Source organism: Pygocentrus nattereri, chromosome 26 (assembly GCF_015220715.1).
Source record: "Pygocentrus nattereri isolate fPygNat1 chromosome 26, fPygNat1.pri, whole genome shotgun sequence".
NCBI lineage: Eukaryota > Metazoa > Chordata > Actinopteri > Characiformes > Serrasalmidae > Pygocentrus > Pygocentrus nattereri.
In genome coordinates, this window is record NC_051236.1 from 17,024,483 (window position 1) to 17,041,734 (window position 17,252).

Sequence of the window (17,252 nt, forward strand, 5' to 3'; positions counted from 1 at the left end):
TGTGTGTTATTCTGTGGGTGACTGTGTGACACCAGTAGCAAGTAACGCGTGGTGACCTCCCCCACGGGTTTTCTGTATGTTACGTGTCTGTTTCTGCCTGTTTGCTAAAAAGCTCAGATCAGTACAATGGCTTCAGTTGATTCTTCTTCTGACCGCCATTACAATATCATAATTATTATAACTTTTATTTTGTACTATTAGTTGCAATTAAAATGGTAAAATGGTTATTTGACAGGCTAGCAACCCTGAACAGAAGTGAGCAGTGTTTTTTTAGTTTAGTTTTTAGCCATTTTTGTAAACAAGATAATGTATTTGTGAAGGACCTCTTCAAAATTTAAAGAACCACGTAACAAAGATTCTACACTAAAGTTGTTTTCCCAAAAACTGTACATCCAAGCCAAGACCCCTTTAGGAACCTTTATAAGTAAGAGTCATTTGATGCTTCCTGTGGCTGATAACACTTCCTGAGTTACATACTCAGGAAGCCAAGAAAAGCTGACCTACCCAGGCCAGAACTGTGTCCACAGGATTTACAGCCCATAAATATTTACTGGACGTAATTACAAAAGAAGACCACAGTTCAAATACACGGCACTGGGGGTCAAACAAGGAGGGTCAGCAGAGGAGGTTGCTCAGAAGGCAGTGATGAATGCTTAGCGATGGAACAAAAAAAGTACTGTTTTGAATAGCCTGCTTTCTAAAGCTCAGAATGACCCAGGGTTGTACAGTAAGCCAACAGCATGTGGCAGGTAAGTGAAACAGTCAAAGTCATTGGCATCTAATGTTGGACAATTCCACCACATGCATTTATAAAAATAGCTTTTTCTGACAAGTGCCAAAGTTTCTGCCATCCGTGGATTCCCTCACAGCAACAGCCATAGCAACAAGAAGATCCAGGCACACTGTACTAGACAGTATGCATGCTATTTCTAAACATGCATACTTTGCCTGGAAGAGCAGACACTGAAAGTGCAGCATGAAGATCCATAAAACACCTGCTTTATTGAGCAGTAAAACAGAAATTATGTTTAGAAATTATGAGTTGAGGAGAAAACTGCATTAAAAAAAATAATTAAAGTAGGAGACTGCATCACAAAACAGGGACTAAAAACCAGATAAATCAGATACACACTGAAGATGAATTTCTCAAATGAATACATTTCAACTGGGAAACTGCAGAAAGCATTTGCCATTCCAAGTAAGTAGGTTTTAAATAATTCTGTACAACGTACTACTGTGGCATGTTTCAATACTTCTACATATACATTTTCTATCTATTATTCTATATATTTCTTTAGTAATAGTAAAGGGAGTTAAACTTCATTAGAGTGTAAAGTCAGTTGCAGGAATATCTATAATTTCTAACAATACAACAACATTTTAAATACAAACTTCAACTGCAAAAAGTTGTGACAGTGGGTCAAATACAAATAAAAAACAAAGTAGGACTGTCACGATCATAAGACTGACAACTGTCATAAATAACTGCAATTAACAATGTCTTTTTTTGTTCACTGAACTTACCTATTACAGTACAAGCCTGAAGTTGTCAATTGGCTGATTAGCCATCTTGATTCTAAGCAATGTTTAATTAGAAGTTAATACCAAGTGTAATGTCAAAAGCATACACTACATTGTTGTGCATGTGACCAAATACACAAATGTCTACAGAATCATGCAGAATCAAGGAAAACAGTACTCCAAGATTACTCACGATTGCCATCTAAACATGTTAGAGCACCAAGTAAGAAATTCAAAAATTCCCATAAACACATTCCTAAACCTTGTGGAAAGCCTTCCCAGAAGAGCTGAAACTGTTATAGCTGCAAAGGGTGGGCCGAAATCATATTAAAGCTTATGGAATAAGAAAAGGATGTTACCCAAGTTCAAATGCATGTGAAGGCAGATGACTGAATACTTTTAATGTATCTTAAACAGGTGATGCAATCATGTCTGGGCACAAAAGCAGCATCCAAGGAAGACCAATTTAAGGCATGGCCCCATTTAATAATATACAAAACATTTGTGTGTAACTGCTTTGTCTGGTCACAAACTTAAACACCAAATTAGTAAGTTCTTAGCACATAGCACATCCTGAACCCTCAATATGTTTGTGAAAAAAGCCATTATTGTCCATTGCCAAGGCACTGCAAGTTCACGTTTAACAGCAGAAACGGCCCAACAGCAACGCTATGCTCCAGCACAACCCACTAAATCCATTCAGTAAATCAAAGCACAGTATTCAGGTCAGGTGACGCAATCCATTTTAGGCAGAATCTTAAATGTCTCTTTTCCCCCTAAAAAGTGCATTACGTAGTTCTCAAAAAATCTAAATAGTGGACAGTATGTCTAACAAAGGACCACTTTGGATTCAGCCATGTGGGCACAATTCCATGCTTGACAAAATCTAATGTTCGTGTATAAATGCCAAAATTGCATAACTCACATAGTGCACTATATAGGGAACAGTGAGCCATTTGTGACTCAGCCTTAGGATTTTCTGAGGAATGATCTTACTGATGTTTAATGTTGCCCATTAATGGACTGTTTAAGTTACCCGTATTTTTACTTCATCAAAACAACCAAACAGTAGTTTGATATTATCTCGAATGGAGAATAAAAATGCGATTTATGAAAACTCATTAAAATGGAGAGATCTGGTTTTGCTAATGAACTTTTTATATATTTTAAATAAATAAAAAAAACAAATAAATTTCATAAGGTATAACAATTTTTATAGTGTGTTTAATTTAATGTAGATATGCTTGCTAGTTTATCTACAGCCAGCTTTATGTCTGTTGGAGTAAGTTGTAATGTAAGCCAGAGTTTACATTTATGCGCTATAGTTAAAATGATCTTTACCTTTATTCCAAAAATGAATTTCTGCTGTGTGATACAAACACTGCAAAACTGCCATCTAAACGTCCATATTTCCACATGTCAGGGTGCATCAGGAGAAACAAAGTAGGGAATCAGATTTAACAGTTGTTTAATGCTAATGAGGCCTGTATCTTTCAGTAGTCAAAGGTTTAAATGATTAGTTCAGTTAAGCCTTAGACATGTCAACATCTAACAAATTGGTCTTTAAATCAGCACTGAGAAAGAGTTATGCTCCTCTTAAGCTGTCTCGTCAGCAGTTCAGAGTTATCAGAGCTTAGCCTGCAGCTCTAGTGGTGTCCAATTACTACTGGTCATTAAGACACACTAGCAAGGATAGAGCATTGTTAAACTACAATCATTTAGGAAGAAAGCCACATGGAACAAGTTGGAAAAAATATTGAGGATAGGTAAATGTATTGTTAAGAGGACTAAGGAAGAGCATCTTATGTTCTTTTATGTCACTTTTCATTAAATGTCAATACGGACACAGAAGGAGATAGCTCCCATCCACAGAGATGCCCTAGCTATAACAGACCAGCCAAAGTCCTCTTGTAGGATTGTTAAATGTAAGGGGGATTAGACACTTGAACATAATCCCACATATGACAGCTTTGCACTAGAGCTTACATCAGTGCTCCTGTAATAAAGCCGATTATTACTGCCACTTCATTACAATATCTGGAATGAACACTTCAAAAAAGCTTGTGCTTTGTGTCTTGATCAAAAGTACTTCAATATCACTTATATGGCAGTAACCAACACAGAATCACAATTTGGAGATAAAAGAACAAAACCTTCAAAACCTCAGCAGACTAAAAAGCAGTCAACAGAACTTTATCAACGTGTAATTTATTGCTTTTAGAGCCTCTAATAAGAAATAAAAAGTGGATTTTAGTAAGCACTACATTAACATACTTCCAATAAACAGCACCTTTCACATTAGAAACTTACGGTTTGACTCCTGGCAAATGCTGTTCCTGAAGCAAACTAAAGCCAAACAACTAAAGGTTTCACAGACATACATATTCAACACAAGTACTCTCAACTATAATGCTTTTGCAGAAATAACAAAAAATAATGAATGAGCTGGATTAACAGTAAAAGCCCCAGTAAATCCATTTCAATTATGTCCTGTAGCTTAAATAACACCAAACACTGCAATTGCATCAAGGTTTCTGTGGTCAGCATTCTTCTTTACTGAGAAAACGCAAAGAACGAGCATAACATGCAAGAGTTAATTTGGCTCTAGAACAGAAGAATACTGTCTAGCGATCAGTGTAATTGGACATGCCCCACTAATCTTCTTTAAATCCAGTGTGATTAGACTCAGTGCATAATGACAGAACTTAAGGGCAAAGACAAAAATCTTGACCTCCAAGTAATGTCCTTGTGTTCTGAGTTATTGAGAGAATATTCATGATTGAATATTTGCAGAATTAGCCCAGAGGAAACAGCACTTACCTTAATAAAGAATACAAGAGGATTATTTCCAAAATACAAACATTAATACACTATACTGTCAAAAGTATTCACTTGTCTGCATATGCATATGAATTTGAGTGACATCCCATTCTTAATTCACAGGGTTTAATATGATGTTGGCCCACCCTTTACAGCTATAACAGCTTTAGCTCTTCTGGGAAGGCTTTCCACGGGGGTTGGGAGTGTGTTTATGGGAATTTTTGACCATTCTTCCAGAAGTGCATTTGTGAGGTCAGACACTGATGTTGGAAGAGAAGGCCTGGCTCTCAGACTCTGCTCTAATTCATCCCGAAGGTGTTCTATCGGGTTGAGGTCAGGACTCAAGTGCAGGCTAGTCAAGTTCTTCCACACCAAACTAGCTCATGCATGTCTTTGTGGATCTTGCTTTCTGCACTGGTGCGCAGTCATGTTGGAACAGGAAGGGGCCATCCCCAAACTGTTCCCACAAGTTTGGCGGAATTAAATTGTGCAAAATCTGTTGGTCTGCTGAAGCATTAAGAGTTGCTTTCACTGGAACTAGGGGGCCGAGCCCAACTTCTGAAACACAGCCCCACACCATAATACCCCTCTACCAAACTTTTCACTTCACACAATGCACCCAGACAAGTACCGTTCTCCTGGCAACCGCCAAACCCAGACTTGCCCGTCGGATTGCCGGATGGAGAAGTGTGATTCATCACTCCAGAGAACACGTCTCCACTGCTCTAGAGCTCAGTGGTGGTGCTTTGCACCACTGCATTCAACGCTTTGCACTGCGCTTGGTGATGTAAGGCTTGGATGTAGCTGCTAGGCCATGGAAACCCATTCCATAAAGCTCTCTACACACTGTTCTTGAGCTAATCTGAAGGCCACATGAAGTTTGGAGGACTGTAGCGATTTACTCTGCAGAAAGTTGCGCACTATGCACCTCAGCATCCGCTGACCTCGTTCTGTCATTTTACGTGGCCTACCACTTTGCGGCTGAGTTGCTGTCGTTCCCAATCATAATACCACTGACAGTTGACTGTCATCCTTTTCAACATAGGTTGAAAAGGATTTGCAAATCATCGTATTCTGTTTTTATTTATGTTTTATACCATGTCCCGACTTCATTGGAATTGGGGTTGAAATTGGAGAAGGCTAATTTAGAGACACACACTGGGAGCATAGTGTATGCAGCCAACTGTTGATCTCTAAACCTAAAAATATAAACAGTAGTCAATATGGAGTAAAATTAACAACTGATTGAGCAAAATGTATGACGTAAATTTGGCTGTGTTTCAGAACAATGCTGCACTCTAGATTGACCAAGCTCGCAGACTATATGTATGCCCTGTTTTTGTCTAATATTCTAAAGTAGTGGTTTCCCAAAAATGCTGTATCTATATATGCTGAAAGCAGGATCGAGTAAATAGAGGGTCTGGGGTGCACTGAGGACCATGATGGTTTGAAAAACACTGTTCTAAAGCAATAAGCTACATCACTGCGTTACCACGGTTTTCATGAAATAGAGCAAAATCACTGTGACAAAATCTTGTGTAACTTACTGCAATTATATAGAAAACCTAGAACATTTAAGCAGTCCAGGGTTTTGTTTTATTATTCTCAGTGGCTGCTTACACTAAGTGAAGATAACACTGATCGCACAGCCTGGCTATTGTTCCTGTAATTTTCATACTTTCCATAAGCAAAAAAACTATATATCCATGAATAAGGACATTCACGTCGAAACTCCCAGAGTCAATAAAATGATCACAACAAAATAAACAGAAACTGTTGGCGAGAAACAAAATGAATATTTTTAAATGGTCTCTGGATCTAAACTAAATAAAGCTATTACATCGATCTAAGAAAGTCAAAGATATGACCCTATTCTGTATGGATAAATGATCCAACATCCCTCTCTCAGGGTGCTTCCAAGTGGCTAATAGTTCACTGACTTTATATTTACCAAGGGAATGTAACCAAGCACTAAAAGGGTATTTCAAAAAACATGACACTAGCTGTTTAGAAACATTTTACAACAAGTGTAATAGAAGGAACTCTACTATTAGCACAGCCTACCAGGCTCAGAGATTTCTGTTTACTAAGCTGCAAAAAGAAGATGCACAATCCCCAGTCCAAAAACTAAATTTCAGACATTAAAAGTACATTGAGCAATAAATCACACTGAGCAGCCACATCTTTGCACTGTATATTACACCGCTGCTTTGCCAGTTTTGTATCTTGGTCTTGATTTTGTATCAAAATGCTTCAGATTAGCATCAAGATAGTGAAGAAAACCTTTTTTATTTTTCTGTAGCACCCCCTGGGACTTGTCTGTAAGAAAACAGATATGCCTTAAAAGCGTCCTGAACATATACTCTCAGATATATGGTAAGGCAGCACACATTACTAGACAGCCAAGCTAGCTGCCAAAAATAAAGAATAAAAAGGCTTCCTCCCTGTTCACCTTGGCTCGGTCAATCCACTAATCTGTGAATAGTGCACTGGCAACATATAAAAGGAATCCATAAAACAAATTAAGTGTCCTAGCGCCTCACAGCCCAAGACATCTAACAAAGTCAAATGGATGTTTTGAAATACCTCCATTTCCATGTTAATGAAGAAAAGGTAGAACTCAAATTGAAAACTGATTCCACTTTAATTCTTTTCTCTAAAGTACATACAGCAGCATATTTTTAGCAGAATTTATGCAGTCGGAATAAGGATGTGCACTCAGTTGAATCTTTCTAACCATTAAATCATGGCTTAAACCTTATTTTGCTTCCAAACTAAAACACTGTCTCTATCTTATACCCTATACTAATTCATTCGTTAAAAATTGGCATAAATATTTTTTATTTTGTATGACAACATTTTAGGGCCACTTAATAAAAATAAAAACAGCAGACTTAAAGAAAAAAAGTCATAATATTTAGAGAATAAAGTCATAATATTTGGAGAATAAAAAAACTGTAGCAGGGCTGGCATAACACGTTGGGGTCTCGGTTGCTGTATTGGTGCACAGGAGTTCCACACACCCCTGTCTCCTTGTGGATCAATCATTTTGATCATCACCCTCATTGTCTGTGAAACTACATGCCCTCTTTGAATGGCATGGAGATGTAGCCACCAATAGCCGTGTAGACGACACGGCCTGTGATTCTCCTTCAAAAAATCCAGTTTCCTCTGAATCTGTCTGGTTCTTTATTCTAACTAAACACAGTTTCTGAAGCTCTGAAGCTTCTGCAGCTTCCAAGGGGTGTCAGTGGTATTTTGGCGTTGCTGGAGGAGTTTTTTGTGCAAACGGGGAGTACTGGTTGGGTCCCAGGGGCATCAATCTGAATGGCCCTGAGGACTACTGCACCCCCCTCAAGTACGGAGCCAAATGGTCCCAATGCAACACCATGTGGTGTGGGGATCTGATGCACCTCTAGACACCACATTTAACAGCTTCTACACTACAAATCAGGGTCCAATTTATTCATGGTCCCGCTTAAAAAGGGGCCTCTCTTGCAGCACAGAAAAAACAGCTAGAATCTGTCTGCTGGCTGAAACTGCTGGCCCTTACTCGCCCTCTCAGTCTCCCAGCACTGGCACTGCAAGTTCAGCTCCTCCAGCATTGGCATCTTTGACTGTGAAAAGCCATGGTGTCCTCAACCTGACCATGCTGCCCCGGGGATCCCCCAACCAGCTATGACACTGCCAGAGCAAGCAGCATCCCACATGGGGAACAAAGACCACACTCCCAGGGAGCTCCAACTCTCTGCTTCATCTATACCACTTGCTGCCAAGCCCGGCAATTCCTTCCTGAGATCAAGCCTGGCCCCAGCTGCTGCAAGAAAGTCCAAACTGACTATACATGCATCTTGTATCCTGTGAGTCAGAACTCATACACTCACCTCTGACCCCCTACCATAGCTGGAAGCCTCCTCCTCCCTCTCATTTAGCTTTGTCGCTCTCAGTGTGATAAAGAATGTCTGGACACAGCAGTGACACAGACGAGTCTGTGTCAGTGAGACTCCTGCTCATACTGCACTTATCCCAAGGACTATGGCAGCCAATGATCTTATAGACTGACTTCCGTTACCCTGCTGGCTTAGATTTGCAGCATTGACTGGCATAGTATCCCCTATTTCTGTCCTGTAGCCTCACCACTTGCTCAGCACACTTGCACACTCTCCCAAATTCACCTCCTTCTCTTCTGCACACCATAAAGCCCAGCACGCCACAAGTTCTCAAAAGGGCAAAACCCGGTCACCTGTGTTTCACGGCAGCTTGCTGCTTTCTTTTGTCACCTTTTGAAGAGCGCTGACCTCTCTTCTCCGTTTCTTGAGCCAGTTCTGACATCACTGTGTCAGACAGTGGTGTAAAAGTGAAATCTACAGTCTGCAACTGCAGGGGGAGCAAAAAAATATTAGTTCTCTCATAAAGCTGCCTAACGGTAACTCATGAACCTAATTTGTTTAGTGTGCAACATTACTTGTGTTGTGCCCTCAATACACACCATAGTTGAACAAATGTATAAGTGGTCAACACTGCCAGCCCATTTACCACTGGTCATTTCTACACTACTTCATCTCAAACTCTTGCTACTTCATTATCAGGCTACTTTCTGTTCAGAGAGTCATTAGGACTGTTACATATACACCACTTTCTTTTGTTTTTCCTTCAGTGTTTGTTAGTCCTCTCTGGTGTTATTACTCACCCACTGATTTGTTTTTGGAGCTTGGCCTAGCCTAGAGTGTTCTATTTGCCCTTGTATGACTTTATGCTGTTCCCTGGTTATGTGCTTTTGAATTTATTGACTTGCCTCATTACAATTGTCCTATGTATGTGTCCTTTTGTCTTAAACACTATAGGAGAGAGCTGTTGTGAGATTTCAAGGTTGCATGTACAGTAATATGTTTGGGTACTCAGTTAAATTAAAGGTTTTCTAAGTGAAAATGAGTTAACATATCTACAGGGAACAAGCTTTAATGTTTTGTGCAAAGTTTTATTGCACAATTTCTAGTTATTTGCTGAGTTTAACTTACTGGAAAAAATAAAAATCTAAAAATGTATCATAACTTCTGCACAGGGCATTTTATGTGAACCATAAAGCTTAAGTGGACTCAAGCATACCATCCGAGACATGAGCACATTTACTTACTGTGGCCCAAAGATTTTTAACTTAATCATTTAACTATTGATAAACTTCAATGACGTTATTTAGGTTAATATAAATAAATGTTATTAGTTTCAGAGAAAGCACTTTTTAGCACATCATCAAACCGATTGTAACCTTAGAGTGGAGAAAGCCTGGAGAAGAATTCCAACCAGACTGAGAGTCTGGTAAACACTAAGAGTGCTGTAAAGCACAGAGGTGTAAACAAAGCTGCTCTTATAGTGGTGTCAGTAAGCTTCAGTTCATTGGTAGGATTAAGACCTCAGAAGTGTTTGAAGACATTTTGGAAGTCAGCACAGAATCTTTTTAAACAACGACAATCTGAAAATTAAGAGTGTTGGAATGGTCTGTTTAAAATAAGTGCCACTTGGTTTGACACTTAGTCCCCTAACACCATAAACTTTCAGGGCCACTTTACTGATCAATACAAAATCTAAAAACACCTTTTTAAAATTTAAGTAAGCATTCAACAAAAACATACTTTTATTATAATGAATTAATACCAGTAATGGCCAGATTTTTGTGTTGAGAAAGTCATTATACTTTGAAACTACTACAAATCTACAAATTGCCACTGTCTAAATAAATAAACACACACTTTTTCAGATTGTTATTTTTGTAAATCATTTAAGGAGCTATCCTTTATATCGTGTAAAAGGCAGATGAACGGATGAACAGAAATCCTCCAAAATGACCTGAAACAAAATCTCTTTACATTAACCTCCATTAAAAGTTAAGAACGTTTTTGTGCCTTCTCTTGTAAAGTTACCATTTTGTATTTACTTTAATTTTTTTAGACAGCGACATAACAGTATAGCACAATGTCAGATCTAGATGCATGATTGGCCGCAGATGAATTAAAAAAAAAACCCAGTTCTTAGATTTTACTTCCATAGTGTGTGGGGGTATACCAGGGGGCCAAAGAACAGCTCTGAAGATTTTGCTGTATGCTGAACATAAATTAGCATGTCAAAATAAGCACATGCTTAGCCTCACACCATTTAAAAGGAGCACAAAGATTAATTTGTGAATTTAAAATCTATTTTTCCCCATATTATGCTACACATAAATGAGAAAAAAACTGTTTTGAAATCAGAACAATAAGATCTACAAAGCAATGCATCTAGTTCAAGAAGTGTGCAAGAGAAAAGAAAAAAAAAAAACTTGCCTAAACAACAACAGGCAAACATAATACATCAAACCTATAATCCTCCTCAAACAAAACCACCAGAATTAATCTAACCTGACTACTTCCTCTTAAATACAACTCCTTACTCTTCCTAAAAAAAACTTTTTCACAAAGCAACTGTAGGCAAATGCAGTCACAACAAGCCAATGAGTCTCCTCAAATAACAGATTAAATCCTCCAGCATTAAAAAAGGGCCAATGTCCCATCTGGAGTAAGTGTTTAAGTATTTAATGCAATGTAAAACAGCAGGAGAATGGGCACCGGCTCTGCATAAGAAGTAATGCTATATGGCAGCCACTCTAACAAACTGCAGTGAAGGAGTAGAAGTAAACAGGAGAAAAGCAAACCTTAAAAATGAGACTCACATGCTGAGGAGAGCAACATCCACAGGTAAAAATAAAGCTATAGAAGGTGTGAGCAATGTTAGCACTGAGACATGGAAATTTTAAGCACTGTAACTCATTTGCTCTTCAGTTTTTGCTGTTCAAGGTAACTGCAGCATTTTAATACAGTTGTAAAAGACATTTAATACTATTGATGCAGGAATACGTAGGAATCCCTCTGGGCAAAGATGATAATTAATAACTGTCTGCTCTGACCAATACCACTATACAAACCACTGTTTCAGATTTATTATGTACAAGTGCATAAGCATGGCAGGCACAGGTCAACCACACTTTAATTTTCAGTTTGCCTGCTTTACTTTTAAACTGACCTCTCCAGAGCTGCCAGGATTTATTATATGTTCTGTATTCTGTAGTACTATGCTGAGTTATGCTGTTTGGGGTGATAGTGTCTGTATCAAATATTGCTGAATACAACTATATTCTGCACAGATGGCACACAACCCTGTTAATATCCTGGGATTTGGTACAATGTTTTGGTATTACTGCCAAACTTTGTACAGCCTATAATTAAGTGCAGATATTGTGTACAAACCTCTGAAATAACTATATATTAGAATGATTACACAAAGGGAATACAATAAAAAAACAGGAAAAGGTGAAAAAAATAATAATCATAACTTTCTTAATTAGATCATTTGAATAATACCCACACTTATTTAAATGATTGCCATATTCAATAAAATCAATTATCGACCCAAGGCTGACAGACAAACAAAGTGAACACATTGGAAGCTGGACAGAGTTTTGCAAGGTTTTAAATGTGGATGATAATACATCAAATTAAGGTTCAGCAGGTGTGCTCTGAAAATAAAGATTAAATATTAATACTGATGTCATGTTGATGCTGACACCAACACAATTCTAAACTCAGATTAGATATCATTATCTAGCAGCCCAAGTCTCTGACCTCATAATTTAATTCAATTGAAGTTCTTTAAGAAAATGACTCAAAGCATCATGTAATCTCCAATTTTATGATCCAATTTACAGATGTGACTGATTGAATAACTTAAACAGCAATAAAATAATACAACATAATACAACGCTACAACAGTACAATAGGTTTTTCTGTATTTTTATGTTTGAAAACCAATTCATTTTAGCCAGAGACTTAGTTAAAGTCAGAGACCAACATTCTCTTATTTAATTTTCAGTCCAAAAGGTCACGGAGTGCAAATTTAGATTAAGATTAGAAAAGATTAAGAGACCCTTATTAGTCCCACAGTGGGGAAATTTCACCTCCGCATTTAACCCATCCGTGAAGTGAAACACCACATACACACTAGTGAGCACACACACACTAGGGGGTAGTGAGCACACTTGCCCGGTGCGGTGGGCAGCCCAATCCACAGTACCCAGGGAGCAGTTGGGGGATAGGTGTCTGGCTCAAAGACACCACAAGTCATGTGCTTTCGGCTCTGGGGATCGAACCGGCGACCTTCCGGTCACGAGGCTGGTCCCCTAACCTCAAAAAAAAAAAAAAAACACAGCAGCTTATTTAATCAGCAAACATTCTCTTTTGTCTATTTCTTTTTCTCTGCAACAGCTATACATTCATTCAGACTCAGTGTTGAGCTGTCTTCTCACAGTGGAATAATAAACAAAGACTTGTGGAATTTTTTCCAATCTGAAGCAAGAGTGGAGCTTGATTTTCGCTTCTCTCAAAGTACCATTTATCTGATGGTAAGAGTTAAGGTGGTCTCTCTTTAACTGATAAGTGTACATATTTTCTCTATATTTTTAAATAATTTTTTTTTACTCCAATTTTGGAAAATTCTCCTTTGACATTCTTTATGCAAGCTATATCTAATCAGAAATGAATAACTTCTTAAAAGCTACTAACTAACATACTGAAAGGCTGTTTTGACTGGAAGTTAAATACACATTGGGTGGTCTCCAACTTTTGCACAGTGCTTTACATAAATATTTTATTTTAATTGATTCCAATCTTCTAAAACTGATGCAGTTAAACAATGAATCCATGCTTTTTACACCAATATCCTTAACTACATTCATATATAGTGTTTGCATGCATTTACAGTGCTGTAAAAGATCATTCCATCTATTGAAGATAAAGATTAATTCAAAACCTATATTACCCGCGTGAAAAGGAACTTGCCCCTAAGCCTAATAAAAGGTTGTGCCAGCCTTGGCAGCACCAACTGCAAACAAACATTTGACATAACTTGCGATAATGTTTTTCATCACTGTGGAGAAATTCTGGCTCACTCCTCTTTGGAGAATTGTTTTAATTCAGCTTTATTGGAGGGTTTTCAAGTATGAACTGCCCATTTAAGGTCTTGCCACAGCATCTCAGTGGGATTCGAATCAGGACTTTGACTTGGAAACTCCAAAAGCTTAATTATATTTCTTTTGAGCCATTCAGACATGCACTTCTATGCTTTGGATCATTGTCCAGCTCCATAACCTAACCTTGCTTTAGACTTAGGTCATGAACTGAGGGGTGGGCATTGTTTTTCAGCATTTTCTCATAGGCAGCAGCTTCCATCAGTTATGACAAGTCGTCCAGGTCCTGAGGAAGCAATGAAGCCCCACAGCACAATACCTCCACCATGTTTGACTGTCAATATATGTACTTATGGAGAAATGCAGTGTTAGTTTGATGCCAGATGTAAAAGGACTCATGTCTTTTTTGGTCAGCAGTGGTTTGTACCTTGCAACTCTCCCACGGATGTCATTTTTGGCCAGTGTCTTTCTTATTGTGGAACTGTGAACACCTTAAGTGAGACAAATTAAGTCTGCAGTTCTTTAGATGGTCATCTGGATTCTTTTGTGACACCCAGGATGAGTTTTCTCTATTTGTACATAATATCTTTCACTGTGGATTGCTGGAGTACCAGAGCCTTATCAATGTCTTTGAAATCTACCAGCCTGGAAAGGGTTACAAGACTTAAGACTTTGTTTCACATCTGGATCGGACTTTCTTTAAAACGTGGCATCATGTACTGCTTTTTGAGACCTTCTAGCCTGCTTCACATTGCCAGACAGGTTCTGTTTAAGTGATGTTTAGATTCAACAGGTCTGACAGTAATCATCATTACTGTTCATCATGCCTGGGCGTGGCTTGTGAGCACTGAAGTCACTAGTCAATTCAACTGGTTGATTTACTAGCTAAGGGGGCAATTACTTTTTTCACACAAGGCCAGGTAGGGCTGAAAATAATCTCTTTCAATAAATGAATCATCATTTAAAAACTGTATTTTGTGTTTATTCGGGGTACATTTGACTAATATTAAAAGTAGTTTGATGATCTGAAACATTAAAGTGTGAAACATGCAATAATAGAAGAAATATGGAAGGGGTGAACATTTTTTCACAGCACTGCAGGTGTTTGGAGAAGACCCAGGGTGATTAGAGAGGTAAAGCCTGTCAATACTGCTCTAAATATAGTAGAATGGCTCCTGAGTGGATAGAGAGTAAGTCTAAATGAAGGAGAGTCACAGTTGAAGAGACAGTACCTCTCTCTCCACTCATTTCAGGGAAGACTCTTATCAGTGTGACGAATGAGAGAGCACGGAGTGCTGGAAAAGTAATTAATCAGATTGCTCCCACACCTGAACAAGTCCTCACCCACACAATTCAAGCGCTGCTGATATTCAGCACAGGCAGAGAGAGATGTGGGGCAACACACTGCATGTAATGCAAGAAACTAAGCCCTAATAAAGACCAGAATACGGCACAGTAATAACAAGCTACATTTAGTTATGAAGTTTCTAAATTATTGAAATATACCATGTGTTGTATTGCCTATAGAAATAAAAGCTGTCCTTTTTATTAACATGGCTATGTTCACTGCTGCTTTCCTATATAATATTTTCTCTACAATCAAAAGCATAAAATCTAAATGCTAATGCGTCTTTTTTCCCCCACCACTTCCCTGACACTTCACAGTTGTAAAAGGAAAACTTCTGAACTCATGCAGGTGTGACAATCATATTAACACAGGGTTTCAGGTGTGACTGGGGAAATTTCAGGGCTTCATGAGATTCAACTCAATTTATTTTTTGGTTTATGCGAACCTACTCTCAGCTATCTTGAGTTCTATAATAATTAGGGATGCACCAGTGTGGGAATTCTGTGTTAATGCTGATATTCAAGACTTTTTCACATCCATATCTATTGATGTCATATACACAGTATATGCACATTTATAAAATAACCAAACTGGGACTATGTCTACCTGGATAAGAATTACTGAGAACTATATGTATTTGTACAAAAAGTTACAAATGCACAAAAATTAATAAAATGCAGACAATTTAGCACAGTAGCCCAGCATCACCTAAATATTCTGCTCCTCCAGAGTACAATACACACAAATATCAGCTTGACATATCAGTATAATTTAGACATCCTTCTAAAAACACATTTTTCTTTTAAACAAAAATCAATGAAAATCACATTAATATGGTTGTGTATCTAACACAAATGCATAAAATTAAAAGGCAGTAAATCCTATCATATTTCTCCATTTCTAAAACAAATTTCTTTGTCCTGTGCTCAAAGCACTGTCCCTTCCCCTTAATCTGGTTAAACATTAAATTCTTTAAACTATAATGTGACGGATTTTTATTTGCGTTGGTAACACTACAGTGTACACTCTTAAATAACTACACACAAGTGCAAGGGATAATCTTTGTTTATATTATGTATTTCTGAATAATAAGAAAAAAAAATATTAGGCAATATATCAGATACATTAGATTTTTAAATCCTCAAATATTGAAATCGGTATTTGTCTTAAAAATCGTATATTGGTCGAGCTCAGTACCTCTAACCACACATTCTACAACATTCTATAAATTCAATAGTTTAGTACTGTACCATTAATATTATGTGATAAAACAATGCACAGCTAAAACAAACTAATGGCCTAAATAGAGAAGAAAACATTTTCTACAAATTATACCAGTGTTGCCTAAAATGGAGCAAAATTTCCATTTTAAAAAACTTGGACACATGAAAAAATTTCACATGAAGAAAAAAAAAATTGAAGCTGTATGATCCATAGATTTGGAGACCTCTCTTGCAGACATGTGCAATTGCACGCAACATATGTAAGTACATCTTCTAATGTAGGCTGCACCTCAGACCCCTATCCCTGAGAAGGTCGAATGTGCATTTGAGACCTAAACATCAAGCCGGATATTCTTTGTGAGTCTGTCATGGTCCGAAAAACTGCAAAATCCGACCTGATACTCAACTGTTAAACTGACAGGGTGCCTCGCAGCAGGAAACACAACATATTCTTTTCTCCTGACTGACACTACTTTTTAGAAATTACAAAAAAAAAAAAAAAAAAAAAAAAAAAACTTCGTGCTTTACATCAAACCCTGATTTGTAAATCTCCTCTTGCATTTTTCGTTTGTTCATGACCTCACCCAAAGAGAACCATTTAAAAACATTTACACTACAATTTTCCATTTTTTAAGTATTTGTTTAACTTTTGCTGCATTGGTCCACTCCCAGAAGATAAAGTTTATTAGTTTAGTTGCATCATGCCTCAGGGCAAAAGGCAGACTGTTCACGGTCAACTTCCTCTGTTTATCTGAGTTGCGTGCTCGTCAAAAAAGCCATCATGAGGACAGAGGTTGATGAATGATGGCTTATGCTGACAGATCTCACCCACCAGCTCCCTCAATAATGAAGAATTGATAAGAAGATACACTAACAGCTTAAAAGTGAATACTTTCAGTACAGCCTGTTTACAAGGCACGATATGCTTTCAAAGCAGGACAAAGAAAACTTCATAAATAATAATAAAAAATAGCAATTACAATAAGCATATATGAAACATAAATTAAACAGTATTACTATACACAATTTTTTGCTAGTTTCTCCTTTATTCATAGTGGTAGACTGTTTTGGTTGTTTTGGGTCTCTCTACTATGAAAGAACAGCACTGCCGGCTGGAAGAGCAATAACTCGTATATGATTTTCTATGACATGTACAACAGCAGCCTCCCACCCTACTTTAGCCTGCTACCGAATGAATTAGAAAACATGACAACCTTCTTAACCAACTGAACAGCCCTCGTCAGATATCACTGGGGAATTTGACGTGAAACAGGGCTCACCTATGCATTGCAATGCATTAGTGGAATTACAGGACTCAGAAAGAAAAAGAATGAAAATGGGAATTTAC

The 17,252-nt window shown here is 37.8% G+C and overlaps 1 protein-coding gene across 4 annotated transcripts in view; it reads right to left on the reverse strand.

The window, feature by feature from the left end:
- rad18 (RAD18 E3 ubiquitin protein ligase) overlaps positions 1–17,252 on the reverse strand; it is a 67,734-nt gene that overhangs the window by 16,743 nt on the left and 33,739 nt on the right. The window contains exon 13 of one of the 4 annotated variants that reach the window (XR_001858508.2): positions 8,585–8,718. The exons of the other annotated variants lie outside the window; for them this stretch is intronic. The gene's annotated coding sequence lies outside the window, so the exon portion shown is untranslated. The remainder of the gene's footprint in view (positions 1–8,584; positions 8,719–17,252) is intronic. 4 annotated transcript variants of the gene reach the window in all.